This window comes from Lissotriton vulgaris, chromosome 1_1 (genome assembly GCF_964263255.1).
Source record: "Lissotriton vulgaris chromosome 1_1, aLisVul1.2, whole genome shotgun sequence".
In the NCBI taxonomy this organism is placed as follows: domain Eukaryota; kingdom Metazoa; phylum Chordata; class Amphibia; order Caudata; family Salamandridae; genus Lissotriton; species Lissotriton vulgaris.
In genome coordinates, this window is record NC_141685.1 from 31115193 (window position 1) to 31134559 (window position 19367).

The 19367-nt window shown below is 42.7% G+C and overlaps 1 protein-coding gene across 1 annotated transcript in view; it reads right to left on the bottom strand.

Annotated features, from left to right (window-relative positions):
- LOC147737050 (uncharacterized) overlaps positions 1–19367 on the bottom strand; it is a 274478-nt gene that overhangs the window by 92045 nt on the left and 163066 nt on the right. The gene's annotated exons all lie outside the window — the stretch shown is intronic.

Here is a 19367-nt window from a genome sequence, read left to right on the forward strand (position 1 = left end):
TTTCTAAATGCAATGCGAGCAGTACAATGATGGGCAAAGCAGCGCTACGAAAATAAACAAGCACAACAATTTCTAAATGCAATGCGAGCAGTACAATGATGGGCAAAGCAGCGCTACGATAATAAACAAGCACAACAATTTCCAGCTGCAATGCGAGCAGTACAATGATGGACAAAGCAGCGCTACGATAATAAACAAGCACAACAATTTCTAAATGCAATGCGAGCAGTACAATGATGGGCAAAGCAGCGCTACGATAATAAACAAGCACAACAATTTCTAAATGCAATGCCAGCAGTACAATGATGGGCAAAGCAGCGCTACGATAATAAACAAGCACAACAATTTCTAAATGCAATGCGAGCAGTACAATGATGGGCAAAGCAGCGCTACGATAATAAACAAGCACAACAGTTTCTAAATGCAATGCGAGCAGTACAATGATGGGCAAAACAGCGCTACGATAATAAACAAGCACAACAATTTCTAAATGCAATGCGAGCAGTACAATGATGGGCAAAGCAGCGCTATGATAATAAACAAGCACAACAATTTCTAAATGCAATGCGAGCAGTACAATGATGGGCAAAGCAGCGCTACGATAATAAACAAGCACAACAATTTCTAAATGCAATGCCAGCAGTACAATGATGGGCAAAGCAGCGCTATGATAATAAACAAGCACAACAATTTCCGCATGCAATGCGAGCAGTACAATGATGGGCAAAGCAGCGCTACGATAATAAACAAGCACAACAATTTCTAAATGCAATGCGAGCAGTACAATGATGGGCAAGGCAGCGCTACGATAATAAACAAGCACAACAATTTCTAAATGCAATGCGAGCAGTACAATGATGGGCAAAGCAGCGCTACGAAAATAAACAAGCACAACAGTTTCTAAATGCAATGCCAGCAGTACAATGATGGGCAAAGCAGCGCTACGATAATAAACAAGCACAACAATTTCCGCATGCAATGCGAGCAGTACAATGATGGGCAAAGCAGCGCTACGATAATAAACAAGCACAACAATTTCTAAATGCAATGCGAGCAGTACAATGATGGGCAAGGCAGCGCTACGATAATAAACAAGCACAACAATTTCTAAATGCAATGCCAGCAGTACAATGATGGGCAAAACAGCGCTACGAAAATAAACAAGCACAACAATTTCTAAATGCAATGCGAGCAGTACAATGATGGGCAAAGCAGCGCTACGAAAATAAACAAGCACAACAATTTCTAAATGCAATGCGAGCAGTACAATGATGGGCAAAGCAGCGCTACGATAATAAACAAGCACAACAGTTTCTAAATGCAATGCGAGCAGTACAATGATGGGCAAAGCAGCGCTACGATAATAAACAAGCACAACAATTTCTAAATGCAATGCGAGCAGTACAATGATGGGCAAAGCAGCGCTACGATAATAAACAAGCACAACAATTTCTAAATGCAATGCCAGCAGTACAATGATGGGCAAAGCAGCGCTACGAAAATAAACAAGCACAACAATTTCTAAATGCAATGCGAGCAGTACAATGATGGGCAAAGCAGCGCTACGATAATAAACAAGCACAACAATTTCTAAATGCAATGCGAGCAGTACAATGATGGGCAAAGCAGCGCTACGATAATAAACAAGCACAACAATTTCTAAATGCAATGCCAGCAGTACAATGATGGGCAAAGCAGCGCTACGAAAATAAACAAGCACAACAATTTCTAAATGCAATGCGAGCAGTACAATGATGGGCAAAGCAGCGCTACGAAAATAAACAAGCACAACAGTTTCTAAATGCAATGCGAGCAGTACAATGATGGGCAAAGCAGCGCTATGATAATAAACAAGCACAACAGTTTCTAAATGCAATGCGAGCAGTACAATGATGGGCAAAACAGCGCTACGATAATAAACAAGCACAACAATTTCTAAATGCAATGCGAGCAGTACAATGATGGGCAAAGCAGCGCTACGATAATAAACAAGCACAACAATTTCTAAATGCAATGCCAGCAGTACAATGATGGGCAAAGCAGCGCTACGATAATAAACAAGCACAACAGTTTCTAAATGCAATGCGAGCAGTACAATGATGGGCAAAGCAGCGCTACGATAATAAACAAGCACAACAGTTTCTAAATGCAATGCGAGCAGTATAATGATGGGCAAAGCAGCGCTACGATAATAAACAAGCACAACAATTTCTAAATGCAATGCGAGCAGTATAATGATGGGCAAAGCAGCGCTACGATAATAAACAAGCACAACAATTTCTAAATGCAATGCGAGCAGTATAATGATGGGCAAAGCAGCGCTACGATAATAAACAAGCACAACAGTTTCTAAATGCAATGCGAGCAGTATAATGATGGGCAAAGCAGCGCTACGATAATAAACAAGCACAACAATTTCTAAATGCAATGCGAGCAGTATAATGATGGGCAAAGCAGCGCTACGATAATAAACAAGCACAACAATTTCTAAATGCAATGCGAGCAGTATAATGATGGGCAAAGCAGCGCTACGATAATAAACAAGCACAACAGTTTCTAAATGCAATGCAAGCAGTACAATGATGGGCAAAGCAGCGCTACGATAATAAACAAGCACAACAATTTCTAAATGCAATGCGAGCAGTACAATGATGGGCAAGGCAGCGCTACGATAATAAACAAGCACAACAGTTTCTAAATGCAATTTCAGCAGTACAATGATGGGCAAGGCAGCGCTACGATAATAAACAAGCACAACAGTTTCTAAATGCAATGCCAGCAGTACAATGATGGGCAAGGCAGCGCTACCATAATAAACAAGCACAACAATTTCTAAATGCAATGCCAGCAGTACAATGATGGGCAAAGCAGCGCTACGAAAATAAACAAGCACAACAATTTCTAAATGCAATGCGAGCAGTACAATGATGGACAAAGCAGCGCTACGATAATAAACAAGCACAACAATTTCTAAATGCAATGCGAGCAGTACAATGATGGACAAAGCAGCGCTATGATAATAAACAAGCACAACAATTTCTAAATGCAATGCGAGCAGTACAATGATGGACAAAGCAGCGCTATGATAATAAACAAGCACAACAATTTCTAAATGCAATGCCAGCAGTACAATGATGGGCAAAGCAGCGCTATGAAAATAAACAAGCACAACAATTTCTAAATGCAATGCGAGCAGTACAATGATGGGCAAAACAGCGCTATGATAATAAACAAGCACAACAATTTCCGCATGCAATGCGAGCAGTTCAATGATGGGCAAGGCAGCGCTACGATAATAAACAAGCACAACAGTTTCTAAATGCAATGCGAGCAGTACAATGATGGGCAAAGCAGCGCTACGATAATAAACAAGCACAACAATTTCTAAATGCAATGCGAGCAGTACAATGATGGGCAAAACAGCGCTACGAAAATAAACAAGCACAACAATTTCTAAATGCAATGCCAGCAGTACAATGATGGGCAAAGCAGCGCTACGATAATAAACAAGCACAACAATTTCTAAATGCAATGCGAGCAGTACAATGATGGGCAAAACAGCGCTACGAAAATAAACAAGCACAACAATTTCTAAATGCAATGCGAGCAGTACAATGATGGGCAAAGCAGCGCTACGAAAATAAACAAGCACAACAATTTCTAAATGCAATGCGAGCAGTACAATGATGGGCAAAGCAGCGCTACGATAATAAACAAGCACAACAGTTTCTAAATGCAATGCGAGCAGTACAATGATGGGCAAAACAGCGCTACGATAATAAACAAGCACAACAATTTCCGCATGCAATGCGAGCAGTACAATGATGGGCAAAGCAGCGCTACGATAATAAACAAGCACAACAATTTCTAAATGCAATGCCAGCAGTACAATGATGGGCAAAGCAGCGCTACGATAATAAACAAGCACACAAATTCTAAATGCAATGCGAGCAGTACAATGATGGGCAAAGCAGCGCTACGATAATAAACAAGCACAACAATTTCTAAATGCAATGCGAGCAGTACAATGATGGGCAAAGCAGCGCTATGATAATAAACAAGCACAACAATTTCTAAATGCAATGCCAGCAGTACAATGATGGGCAAGGCAGCGCTACGATAATAAACAAGCACAACAGTTTCTAAATGCAATGCGAGCAGTACAATGATGGGCAAAGCAGCGCTATGAAAATAAACAAGCACAACAGTTTCTAAATGCAATGCGAGCAGTACAATGATGGGCAAGGCAGCGCTACGATAATAAACAAGCACAACAATTTCTAAATGCAATGCGAGCAGTACAATGATGGGCAAAGCAGCGCTACGAAAATAAACAAGCACAACAATTTCTAAATGCAATGCCAGCAGTACAATGATGGGCAAAGCAGCGCTATGATAATAAACAAGCACAACAATTTCTAAATGCAATGCGAGCAGTACAATGATGGGCAAAGCAGCGCTACGATAATAAACAAGCACAACAATTTCTAAATGCAATGCGTGCAGTACAATGATGGGCAAAACAGCGCTACGATAATAAACAAGCACAACAATTTCTAAATGCAATGCGAGCAGTACAATGATGGGCAAAACAGCGCTACGATAATAAACAAGCACAACAGTTTCTAAATGCAATGCGAGCAGTACAATGATGGGCAAAGCAGCGCTACGATAATAAACAAGCACAACAGTTTCTAAATGCAATGCCAGCAGTACAATGATGGGCAAAGCAGCGCTACGAAAATAAACAAGCACAACAGTTTCTAAATGCAATGCGAGCAGTACAATGATGGGCAAAGCAGCGCTACGATAATAAACAAGCACAACAGTTTCTAAATGCAATGCGAGCAGTACAATGATGGACAAAGCAGCGCTACGATAATAAACAAGCACAACAGTTTCTAAATGCAATGCCAGCAGTACAATGATGGGCAAAACAGCGCTACGATAATAAACAAGCACAACAATTTCTAAATGCAATGCGAGCAGTACAATGATGGGCAAGGCAGCGCTACGATAATAAACAAGCACAACAATTTCTAAATGCAATGCGAGCAGTACAATGATGGACAAAGCAGCGCTATGATAATAAACAAGCACAACAGTTTCTAAATGCAATGCCAGCAGTACAATGATGGGCAAAGCAGCGCTATGAAAATAAACAAGCACAACAATTTCTAAATGCAATGCGAGCAGTACAATGATGGGCAAAACAGCGCTATGATAATAAACAAGCACAACAATTTCTAAATGCAATGCGAGCAGTACAATGATGGGCAAAGCAGCGCTACGATAATAAACAAGCACAACAATTTCTAAATGCAATGCCAGCAGTACAATGATGGGCAAAGCAGCGCTACGATAATAAACAAGCACAACAGTTTCTAAATGCAATGCCAGCAGTACAATGATGGGCAAAGCAGCGCTATGATAATAAACAAGCACAACAATTTCCAGCTGCAATGCGAGCAGTACAATGATGGGCAAAGCAGCGCTACGATAATAAACAAGCACAACAATTTCTAAATGCAATGCCAGCAGTACAATGATGGGCAAAGCAGCGCTATGATAATAAACAAGCACAACAATTTCCAGCTGCAATGCGAGCAGTACAATGATGGGCAAAGCAGCGCTACGATAATAAACAAGCACAACAATTTCTAAATGCAATGCGAGCAGTATAATGATGGGCAAAGCAGCGCTACGATAATAAACAAGCGCAACAGTTTCTAAATGCAATGCGAGCAGTACAATGATGGGCAAAACAGCGCTACGATAATAAACAAGCGCAACAGTTTCTAAATGCAATGCCAGCAGAACAATGATGGGCAAAACAGCGCTATGATAATAAACAAGAACAACAATTTCTAAATGCAATGCGAGCAGTATAATGATGGGCAAAACAGCGCTATGATAATAAACAAGCACAACAATTTCCGCATGCAATGCGAGCAGTACAATGATGGGCAAAGCAGCGCTACGATAATAAACAAGCACAACAATTTCTAAATGCAATGCGAGCAGTACAATGATGGGCAAAACAGCGCTACGATAATAAACAAGCACAACAGTTTCTAAATGCAATGCGAGCAGTACAATGATGGGCAAAGCAGCGCTACGATAATAAACAAGCACAACAGTTTCTAAATGCAATGCCAGCAGTACAATGATGGGCAAAGCAGCGCTACGAAAATAAACAAGCACAACAGTTTCTAAATGCAATGCGAGCAGTACAATGATGGGCAAAGCAGCGCTACGATAATAAACAAGCACAACAGTTTCTAAATGCAATGCGAGCAGTACAATGATGGACAAAGCAGCGCTACGATAATAAACAAGCACAACAGTTTCTAAATGCAATGCCAGCAGTACAATGATGGGCAAAACAGCGCTACGATAATAAACAAGCACAACAATTTCTAAATGCAATGCGAGCAGTACAATGATGGGCAAGGCAGCGCTACGATAATAAACAAGCACAACAATTTCTAAATGCAATGCGAGCAGTACAATGATGGACAAAGCAGCGCTATGATAATAAACAAGCACAACAGTTTCTAAATGCAATGCCAGCAGTACAATGATGGGCAAAGCAGCGCTATGAAAATAAACAAGCACAACAATTTCTAAATGCAATGCGAGCAGTACAATGATGGGCAAAGCAGCGCTACGATAATAAACAAGCACAACAGTTTCTAAATGCAATGCCAGCAGTACAATGATGGGCAAAGCAGCGCTATGATAATAAACAAGCACAACAATTTCCAGCTGCAATGCGAGCAGTACAATGATGGGCAAAGCAGCGCTACGATAATAAACAAGCACAACAATTTCTAAATGCAATGCCAGCAGTACAATGATGGGCAAAGCAGCGCTATGATAATAAACAAGCACAACAATTTCCAGCTGCAATGCGAGCAGTACAATGATGGGCAAAGCAGCGCTACGATAATAAACAAGCACAACAATTTCTAAATGCAATGCGAGCAGTATAATGATGGGCAAAGCAGCGCTACGATAATAAACAAGCGCAACAGTTTCTAAATGCAATGCGAGCAGTACAATGATGGGCAAAACAGCGCTACGATAATAAACAAGCGCAACAGTTTCTAAATGCAATGCCAGCAGAACAATGATGGGCAAAACAGCGCTATGATAATAAACAAGAACAACAATTTCTAAATGCAATGCGAGCAGTATAATGATGGGCAAAACAGCGCTATGATAATAAACAAGCACAACAATTTCCGCATGCAATGCGAGCAGTACAATGATGGGCAAAGCAGCGCTACGATAATAAACAAGCACAACAATTTCCAGCTGCAATGCGAGCAGTACAATGATGGGCAAAGCAGCGCTACGATAATAAACAAGCACAACAGTTTCTAAATGCAATGCGAGCAGTACAATGATGGGCAAAGCAGCGCTATGATAATAAACAAGCGCAACAGTTTCTAAATGCAATGCCAGCAGTACAATGATGGGCAAAACAGCGCTATGATAATAAACAAGTACAACAATTTCCGCATGCAATGCGAGCAGTACAATAATGGGCAAAGCAGCGCTATGATAATAAACAAGCACAACAATTTCTAAATGCAATGCCAGCAGTACAATGATGGGCAAAGCAGCGCTACGATAATAAACAAGCGCAACAGTTTCTAAATGCAATGCGAGCAGTACAATGATGGGCAAAGCAGCGCTATGATAATAAACAAGCACAACAATTTCTAAATGCAATGCGAGCAGTACAATGATGGGCAAAGCAGCGCTACGATAATAAACAAGCACAACAATTTCTAAATGCAATGCGAGCAGTACAATGATGGGCAAAGCAGCGCTACGATAATAAACAAGCACAACAATTTCTAAATGCAATGCGAGCAGTACAATGATGGGCAAAGCAGCGCTACGATAATAAACAAGCACAACAGTTTCTAAATGCAATGCGAGCAGTACAATGATGGACAAAGCAGCGCTACGATAATAAACAAGCGCAACAGTTTCTAAATGCAATGCCAGCAGTACAATGATGGGCAAAGCAGCGCTACGATAATAAACAAGCACAACAATTTCCGCATGCAATGCGAGCAGTATAATGATGGGCAAAGCAGCGCTACGATAATAAACAAGCACAACAGTTTCTAAATGCAATGCGAGCAGTACAATGATGGACAAAGCAGCGCTACGATAATAAACAAGCACAACAGTTTCTAAATGCAATGCCAGCAGTACAATGATGGGCAAAACAGCGCTACGATAATAAACAAGCACAACAATTTCTAAATGCAATGCGAGCAGTACAATGATGGGCAAGGCAGCGCTACGATAATAAACAAGCACAACAATTTCTAAATGCAATGCGAGCAGTACAATGATGGACAAAGCAGCGCTATGATAATAAACAAGCACAACAGTTTCTAAATGCAATGCCAGCAGTACAATGATGGGCAAAGCAGCGCTATGAAAATAAACAAGCACAACAATTTCTAAATGCAATGCGAGCAGTACAATGATGGGCAAAACAGCGCTATGATAATAAACAAGCACAACAATTTCCGCATGCAATGCGAGCAGTACAATGATGGGCAAGGCAGCGCTACGATAATAAACAAGCGCAACAGTTTCTAAATGCAATGCCAGCAGTACAATGATGGGCAAAACAGCGCTATGATAATAAACAAGCACAACAATTTCCGCATGCAATGCGAGCAGTACAATGATGGGCAAAACAGCGCTATGATAATAAACAAGCACAACAATTTCTAAAATGCAATGCGAGCAGTACAATGATGGGCAAAACAGCGCTATGATAATAAACAAGCACAACAATTTCCGCATGCAATGCGAGCAGTACAATGATGGGCAAGGCAGCGCTACGATAATAAACAAGCACAACAATTTCTAAATGCAATGCGAGCAGTACAATGATGGGCAAAGCAGCGCTACGATAATAAACAAGCGCAACAGTTTCTAAATGCAATGCCAGCAGTACAATGATGGGCAAAACAGCGCTATGATAATAAACAAGCACAACAATTTCCGCATGCAATGCGAGCAGTACAATGATGGGCAAAGCAGCGCTACGATAATAAACAAGCACAACAATTTCTAAATGCAATGCGAGCAGTACAATGATGGGCAAGGCAGCGCTACGATAATAAACAAGCACAACAATTTCTAAATGCAATGCGAGCAGTACAATGATGGGCAAGGCAGCGCTACGATAATAAACAAGCACAACAATTTCTAAATGCAATGCGAGCAGTACAATGATGGACAAAACAGCGCTACGATAATAAACAAGCACAACAGTTTCTAAATGCAATGCGAGCAGTACAATGATGGGCAAAACAGCGCTACGATAATAAACAAGCACAACAATTTCCGCATGCAATGCGAGCAGTACAATGATGGGCAAAGCAGCGCTACGATAATAAACAAGCACAACAATTTCTAAATGCAATGCGAGCAGTACAAGGATGGGCAAGGCAGCGCTACGATAATAAACAAGCACAACAATTTCTAAATGCAATGCGAGCAGTATAATGATGGGCAAAGCAGCGCTACGATAATAAACAAGCACAACAATTTCCAGCTGCAATGCGAGCAGTACAATGATGGGCAAAGCAGCGCTATGATAATAAACAAGCACAACAATTTCCAGCTGCAATGCGAGCAGTACATTGATGGGCAAAGCAGCGCTACGATAATAAACAAGCACAACAATTTCCAGCTGCAATGCGAGCAGTACAATGATGGACAAAGCAGCGCTACGATAATAAACAAGCACAACAATTTCTAAATGCAATGCGAGCAGTACAATGATGGGCAAAGCAGCGCTACGAAAATAAACAAGCCACAACAATTTCTAAATGCAATGCGAGCAGTACAATGATGGGCAAAGCAGCGCTACGATAATAAACAAGCACAACAATTTCCAGCTGCAATGCGAGCAGTACAATGATGGACAAAGCAGCGCTACGATAATAAACAAGCACAACAATTTCTAAATGCAATGCGAGCAGTACAATGATGGGCAAAGCAGCGCTACGATAATAAACAAGCACAACAATTTCTAAATGCAATGCCAGCAGTACAATGATGGGCAAAGCAGCGCTACGATAATAAACAAGCACAACAATTTCTAAATGCAATGCGAGCAGTACAATGATGGGCAAAGCAGCGCTACGATAATAAACAAGCACAACAGTTTCTAAATGCAATGCGAGCAGTACAATGATGGGCAAAGCAGCGCTATGATAATAAACAAGCACAACAATTTCTAAATGCAATGCGAGCAGTACAATGATGGGCAAAACAGCGCTACGATAATAAACAAGCACAACAATTTCTAAATGCAATGCGAGCAGTACAATGATGGGCAAAGCAGCGCTACGATAATAAACAAGCACAACAATTTCTAAATGCAATGCCAGCAGTACAATGATGGGCAAAGCAGCGCTATGATAATAAACAAGCACAACAATTTCCGCATGCAATGCGAGCAGTACAATGATGGGCAAAGCAGCGCTACGATAATAAACAAGCACAACAATTTCTAAATGCAATGCGAGCAGTACAATGATGGGCAAGGCAGCGCTACGATAATAAACAAGCACAACAATTTCTAAATGCAATGCGAGCAGTACAATGATGGGCAAAGCAGCGCTACGAAAATAAACAAGCACAACAGTTTCTAAATGCAATGCCAGCAGTACAATGATGGGCAAAGCAGCGCTACGATAATAAACAAGCACAACAATTTCCGCATGCAATGCGAGCAGTACAATGATGGGCAAAGCAGCGCTACGATAATAAACAAGCACAACAATTTCTAAATGCAATGCGAGCAGTACAATGATGGGCAAGGCAGCGCTACGATAATAAACAAGCACAACAATTTCTAAATGCAATGCCAGCAGTACAATGATGGGCAAAACAGCGCTACGAAAATAAACAAGCACAACAATTTCTAAATGCAATGCGAGCAGTACAATGATGGGCAAAGCAGCGCTACGAAAATAAACAAGCACAACAATTTCTAAATGCAATGCGAGCAGTACAATGATGGGCAAAGCAGCGCTACGATAATAAACAAGCACAACAGTTTCTAAATGCAATGCGAGCAGTACAATGATGGGCAAAGCAGCGCTACGATAATAAACAAGCACAACAATTTCTAAATGCAATGCGAGCAGTACAATGATGGGCAAAGCAGCGCTACGATAATAAACAAGCACAACAATTTCTAAATGCAATGCCAGCAGTACAATGATGGGCAAAGCAGCGCTACGAAAATAAACAAGCACAACAATTTCTAAATGCAATGCGAGCAGTACAATGATGGGCAAAGCAGCGCTACGATAATAAACAAGCACAACAATTTCTAAATGCAATGCGAGCAGTACAATGATGGGCAAAGCAGCGCTACGATAATAAACAAGCACAAAAATTTCTAAATGCAATGCCAGCAGTACAATGATGGGCAAAGCAGCGCTACGAAAATAAACAAGCACAACAATTTCTAAATGCAATGCGAGCAGTACAATGATGGGCAAAGCAGCGCTACGAAAATAAACAAGCACAACAATTTCTAAATGCAATGCGAGCAGTACAATGATGGGCAAAGCAGCGCTATGATAATAAACAAGCACAACAGTTTCTAAATGCAATGCGAGCAGTACAATGATGGGCAAAACAGCGCTACGATAATAAACAAGCACAACAATTTCTAAATGCAATGCGAGCAGTACAATGATGGGCAAAGCAGCGCTACGATAATAAACAAGCACAACAATTTCTAAATGCAATGCCAGCAGTACAATGATGGGCAAAGCAGCGCTACGATAATAAACAAGCACAACAATTTCTAAATGCAATGCGAGCAGTACAATGATGGGCAAAGCAGCGCTACGATAATAAACAAGCACAACAGTTTCTAAATGCAATGCGAGCAGTATAATGATGGGCAAAGCAGCGCTACGATAATAAACAAGCACAACAATTTCTAAATGCAATGCGAGCAGTATAATGATGGGCAAAGCAGCGCTACGATAATAAACAAGCACAACAGTTTCTAAATGCAATGCGAGCAGTACAATGATGGGCAAAGCAGCGCTACGATAATAAACAAGCACAACAGTTTCTAAATGCAATGCGAGCAGTATAATGATGGGCAAAGCAGCGCTACGATAATAAACAAGCACAACAATTTCTAAATGCAATGCGAGCAGTACAATGATGGGCAAAACAGCGCTACGATAATAAACAAGCACAACAGTTTCTAAATGCAATGCCAGCAGTACAATGATGGGCAAAGCAGCGCTACGAAAATAAACAAGCACAACAGTTTCTAAATGCAATGCGAGCAGTTCAATGATGGACAAAGCAGCGCTACGATAATAAACAAGCACAACAGTTTCTAAATGCAATTTCAGCAGTACAATGATGGGCAAGGCAGCGCTACGATAATAAACAAGCACAACAATTTCTAAATGCAATGCGAGCAGTACAATGATGGGCAAAGCAGCGCTACGATAATAAACAAGCACAACAGTTTCTAAATGCAATGCGAGCAGTACAATGATGGGCAAAGCAGCGCTACGAAAATAAACAAGCACAACAATTTCTAAATGCAATGCGAGCAGTACAATGATGGGCAAGGCAGCGCTACGATAATAAACAAGCACAACAGTTTCTAAATGCAATGCCAGCAGTACAATGATGGGCAAGGCAGCGCTACCATAATAAACAAGCACAACAATTTCTAAATGCAATGCCAGCAGTACAATGATGGGCAAAGCAGCGCTACGAAAATAAACAAGCACAACAATTTCTAAATGCAATGCGAGCAGTACAATGATGGACAAAGCAGCGCTACGATAATAAACAAGCACAACAATTTCTAAATGCAATGCGAGCAGTACAATGATGGACAAAGCAGCGCTATGATAATAAACAAGCACAACAATTTCTAAATGCAATGCGAGCAGTACAATGATGGACAAAGCAGCGCTATGATAATAAACAAGCACAACAATTTCTAAATGCAATGCGAGCAGTACAATGATGGGCAAGGCAGCGCTACGATAATAAACAAGCACAACAGTTTCTAAATGCAATGCGAGCAGTACAATGATGGGCAAAGCAGCGCTACGATAATAAACAAGCACAACAATTTCTAAATGCAATGCGAGCAGTACAATGATGGGCAAAACAGCGCTACGAAAATAAACAAGCACAACAATTTCTAAATGCAATGCCAGCAGTACAATGATGGGCAAAGCAGCGCTACGATAATAAACAAGCACAACAATTTCTAAATGCAATGCGAGCAGTACAATGATGGGCAAAACAGCGCTACGAAAATAAACAAGCACAACAATTTCTAAATGCAATGCGAGCAGTACAATGATGGGCAAAGCAGCGCTACGAAAATAAACAAGCACAACAATTTCTAAATGCAATGCGAGCAGTACAATGATGGGCAAAGCAGCGCTACGATAATAAACAAGCACAACAGTTTCTAAATGCAATGCGAGCAGTACAATGATGGGCAAAACAGCGCTACGATAATAAACAAGCACAACAATTTCCGCATGCAATGCGAGCAGTACAATGATGGGCAAAGCAGCGCTACGATAATAAACAAGCACAACAATTTCTAAATGCAATGCCAGCAGTACAATGATGGGCAAAGCAGCGCTACGATAATAAACAAGCACAACAATTTCTAAATGCAATGCGAGCAGTACAATGATGGGCAAAGCAGCGCTACGATAATAAACAAGCACAACAATTTCTAAATGCAATGCGAGCAGTACAATGATGGGCAAAGCAGCGCTACGATAATAAACAAGCACAACAATTTCTAAATGCAATGCGAGCAGTACAATGATGGGCAAAGCAGCGCTATGATAATAAACAAGCACAACAATTTCTAAATGCAATGCCAGCAGTACAATGATGGGCAAGGCAGCGCTACGATAATAAACAAGCACAACAGTTTCTAAATGCAATGCGAGCAGTACAATGATGGGCAAAGCAGCGCTATGAAAATAAACAAGCACAACAGTTTCTAAATGCAATGCGAGCAGTACAATGATGGGCAAGGCAGCGCTACGATAATAAACAAGCACAACAATTTCTAAATGCAATGCGAGCAGTACAATGATGGGCAAAGCAGCGCTACGAAAATAAACAAGCACAACAATTTCTAAATGCAATGCCAGCAGTACAATGATGGGCAAAGCAGCGCTATGATAATAAACAAGCACAACAATTTCTAAATGCAATGCGAGCAGTACAATGATGGGCAAAGCAGCGCTACGATAATAAACAAGCACAACAATTTCTAAATGCAATGCGTGCAGTACAATGATGGGCAAAACAGCGCTACGATAATAAACAAGCACAACAATTTCTAAATGCAATGCGAGCAGTACAATGATGGGCAAAACAGCGCTGCGATAATAAACAAGCACAACAGTTTCTAAATGCAATGCGAGCAGTACAATGATGGGCAAAGCAGCGCTACGATAATAAACAAGCACAACAGTTTCTAAATGCAATGCCAGCAGTACAATGATGGGCAAAGCAGCGCTACGAAAATAAACAAGCACAACAGTTTCTAAATGCAATGCGAGCAGTACAATGATGGGCAAAGCAGCGCTACGATAATAAACAAGCACAACAGTTTCTAAATGCAATGCGAGCAGTACAATGATGGACAAAGCAGCGCTACGATAATAAACAAGCACAACAGTTTCTAAATGCAATGCCAGCAGTACAATGATGGGCAAAACAGCGCTACGATAATAAACAAGCACAACAATTTCTAAATGCAATGCGAGCAGTACAATGATGGGCAAGGCAGCGCTACGATAATAAACAAGCACAACAATTTCTAAATGCAATGCGAGCAGTACAATGATGGACAAAGCAGCGCTATGATAATAAACAAGCACAACAGTTTCTAAATGCAATGCCAGCAGTACAATGATGGGCAAAGCAGCGCTATGAAAATAAACAAGCACAACAATTTCTAAATGCAATGCGAGCAGTACAATGATGGGCAAAACAGCGCTATGATAATAAACAAGCACAACAATTTCTAAATGCAATGCGAGCAGTACAATGATGGGCAAAGCAGCGCTACGATAATAAACAAGCACAACAATTTCTAAATGCAATGCCAGCAGTACAATGATGGGCAAAGCAGCGCTACGATAATAAACAAGCACAACAGTTTCTAAATGCAATGCCAGCAGTACAATGATGGGCAAAGCAGCGCTATGATAATAAACAAGCACAACAATTTCCAGCTGCAATGCGAGCAGTACAATGATGGGCAAAGCAGCGCTACGATAATAAACAAGCACAACAATTTCTAAATGCAATGCCAGCAGTACAATGATGGGCAAAGCAGCGCTATGATAATAAACAAGCACAACAATTTCCAGCTGCAATGCGAGCAGTACAATGATGGGCAAAGCAGCGCTACGATAATAAACAAGCACAACAATTTCTAAATGCAATGCGAGCAGTATAATGATGGGCAAAGCAGCGCTACGATAATAAACAAGCGCAACAATTTCTAAATGCAATGCGAGCAGTATAATGATGGGCAAAACAGCGCTATGATAATAAACAAGCACAACAATTTCCGCATGCAATGCGAGCAGTACAATGATGGGCAAAGCAGCGCTACGATAATAAACAAGCACAACAATTTCCAGCTGCAATGCGAGCAGTACAATGATGGGCAAAGCAGCGCTACGATAATAAACAAGCACAACAGTTTCTAAATGCAATGCGAGCAGTATAATGATGGGCAAAACAGCGCTATGATAATAAACAAGCACAACAATTTCCGCATGCAATGCGAGCAGTACAATGATTGGCAAAGCAGCGCTACGATAATAAACAAGCACAACAATTTCCAGCTGCAATGCGAGCAGTACAATGATGGGCAAAGCAGCGCTACGATAATAAACAAGCACAACAGTTTCTAAATGCAATGCGAGCAGTACAATGATGGGCAAAGCAGCGCTATGATAATAAACAAGCGCAACAGTTTCTAAATGCAATGCCAGCAGTACAATGATGGGCAAAACAGCGCTATGATAATAAACAAGTACAACAATTTCCGCATGCAATGCGAGCAGTACAATAATGGGCAAAGCAGCGCTATGATAATAAACAAGCACAACAATTTCTAAATGCAATGCCAGCAGTACAATGATGGGCAAAGCAGCGCTACGATAATAAACAAGCGCAACAGTTTCTAAATGCAATGCGAGCAGTACAATGATGGGCAAAGCAGCGCTATGATAATAAACAAGCACAACAATTTCTAAATGCAATGCGAGCAGTACAATGATGGGCAAAGCAGCGCTACGATAATAAACAAGCACAACAATTTCTAAATGCAATGCGAGCAGTACAATGATGGGCAAAGCAGCGCTACGATAATAAACAAGCACAACAATTTCTAAATGCAATGCGAGCAGTACAATGATGGGCAAAGCAGCGCTACGATAATGGAAAGGGGCGACCACTCGGTCCCCCCGAACGTATGGCGGAGTGCCTCGATCCCCCCGGGAAGCCATTTTTGGGCGGGAGGCGCGTCTCGGCTGGTATGCCCGAAGCGGCGTAGCCGGGGCGCGCCTTTTCCCGCCCTAGAGTGGGCTGGCCTAGACACCGACGTAGCCAGCCACGCCCTAGGGGCAGGCAGGGGCGGGTTCTCGCCCGCCCTGAAGACGGATAAAAAGAGACGCAAGACCAGAAGACGTCCTCTTGTTCTTGTGCTCCGAAGCTGCACCTCCTCGCTACCCGTGAGCTCGGGACAGAACGAAGAGCCAATTTTGAGCGTTTTGATCTTTTTCTTTGTCTTCTAGATACTTCGTCGGAGAAATGCCAAAGAAAGTCGCAAAGAGAATGACGACCGACCAGATGGTGCGGGCCCTTTGCAAAGAGGTGTCCGACATAAAGAAACGGTTGGCGAAACGAGACGGGGAGGAGGGTTCGGGCCCTGCGCCGGCTGGAGGGAGACCTAAGAGGCCGAGAAGGGTTCCAGCCGGTGGAGACGTCCCGGTTCCCTCTGTACCGCTCGAGGCGCCGACCCCAGTACCAATGGAGGGGAATCCAATCCCCGTTGTCGTCACCCCGACATCCAAAGAAGACATGCCCCCCGAGCTGGCAGCACAGCTAGCAGCTTGGTTGGGGGATAGTAGTGATGGCGCCACGGCTGCCGAGGCACAGGCGCTGATAAAAGGGCTTCGTGAGAAGAGAGATGCAGCTAAAGTGACCGCGCCGTTGGCGGGAATAGACAAGCCGCAAGCGGCCGAAGCTGCGTCCGGTGCAGGTAAGCGGCCATTGCCGATTGCAAGGGACGAGTCAGCACCCTCTCGTAGAGAGAGATTGGGACAACATGTGCCTTTAGCTATAAAGGAAAAGATCTGGGCTGGGGAGTACGTGAATATTTTCTCCTTGCTTGTTGATCATTATGAGGTGGAGCATGTTAAAAGTCAGAAGGACCTAATGCATCCGAGTGTTTGGCGCGCAAAAATGGCCGCCTTTAAGGTAAATGAGAATATTGGCAACTGGGGCAATGCGTGGGGAATTTTTACATCGATTTTGGGGGAACGCAGGCCCGAGTTGCTTTCTGAATTTCCCATTTATCAATCACGAATTATGGGTTACTCTACAGCGTATCAAGGTAACCATTGGTTTTGTTATGACAATCTGTTCAGGAAAGAAAAGGAACATAACAAGGGTTTGACTTGGGATTGTTACGATTCTGTAACATGGGATAAAATGAAAGAATCAGGAATGTTAAAGATGCCATTGGTTGGGAGCAATGTTGTAGATTACTCCCGCCAAAATGTGGGGACGCCCTTTCGACCAAGTACGAGCACCGACGATCAGTCGAGGCCCGCAGGCAATACAGGGAGGAAGGGTTTCTGCTTTAATTTCAACAAAGGGAAATGTACCAGACCTCCGGGATCGTGTAAATTCAAACATGAGTGTAGTACGTGTGGGTCGTCCCATCCTGAGTCATCGTGCAGAGCCAGAACGGGTGAGAATGGGGGTAAGGGAGGCGCCAAACAGGTCTAAACTAGTCCGAGGGGCGCCTTTACCAACCCCGATTGATACCTTGGCAATGATTCCCTGGCTCAGTGAATACCCGGATCGTACTTCTGCTGGGGTGCTGCGGAACGGTTTTTCACATGGTTTCCGCATCCCGGTGGGGGACTTTCAGGGTGTAGGGATTTGCAAAAATTAACTTTCTGTTTTACAACATACATCTGTGGTGCAAGAAAAAATTCAGAAAGAGGTTAGCCGGGGACGGGTCGCTGGCCCGTTTAGTGTACTCCCGGTACCGGATTTTGTTTGTTCTCCGTTAGGGGTGGTCCCCAAGAAGGACCCAGGTGAGTTTCGTTTGATCCATAATTTGTCTGCTCCACACGGCCTTTCGGTGAACGACGCAATTGATCCAGAAGTGTGTTCGGTGCGATACGCATCGTTTGATGAGGCAGTAGCCATCTTGAATCGCCTGGGGCCCGGGACGTTGATGGCGAAATCAGATATCGAGTCAGCGTTCCGGTTGCTCCCGGTACACCCAGACGATCAGCGTCTTTTGGGATTCGGGTTTCAGGGGTCATTTTACATGGATAGGTGTATGCCAATGGGATGCTCTATATCATGTGCTTATTTTGAGCAATTCAGTACTTTCCTGCAATGGGTGTTCACTAAGAAAACGGGGTTCCGAAATGTAATGCACTACCTTGACGACTTTTTGTTCCTTGGTCCCGCCGGAAATCCCGAATGTGCTCAGGCCTTAGCTGAATTCTGTGTGTTGATGGGTCATTTTGGCGTGCCATTGGCACCGGGTAAAACCATGGGTCCCACGACTTGCCTCAAGTTTTTGGGGATCGAGTTGGACTCAAGGGAGGGGTGTTTCCGTTTACCAGCTAGCAAAGTGTTAAAATTCAGGGCAGCCCTCCAAGTATGTTTGAATGCATCTAAGGTTACACTGCATCAGTTGCAACAATTGGTGGGAAAGTTGAACTTTGCCTTGAGGGTGATCCCAATGGCTCGCCCTTTTTCCCGCTCAATTGCCCAAGCGATGGTTGGCCTAAAGGAGGGTCATCATCGCACGAGGTTATCGGCTGAGGTCCGCCAGGACATGCGGATTTGGTTAGCATTTTTGGCGGACTTCAATGGCCGAGTCGTCTGGAACAAGCCAGCCGTGTCCTCGGAAGAGCTAGGGCTATGGACAGATTCAGCAGGAAGCATAGGCTTTGGCGCCATCTTCGGCACAAAATGGTCTGCTCAAAGGTGGCCCCTATGGTGGCACGAGA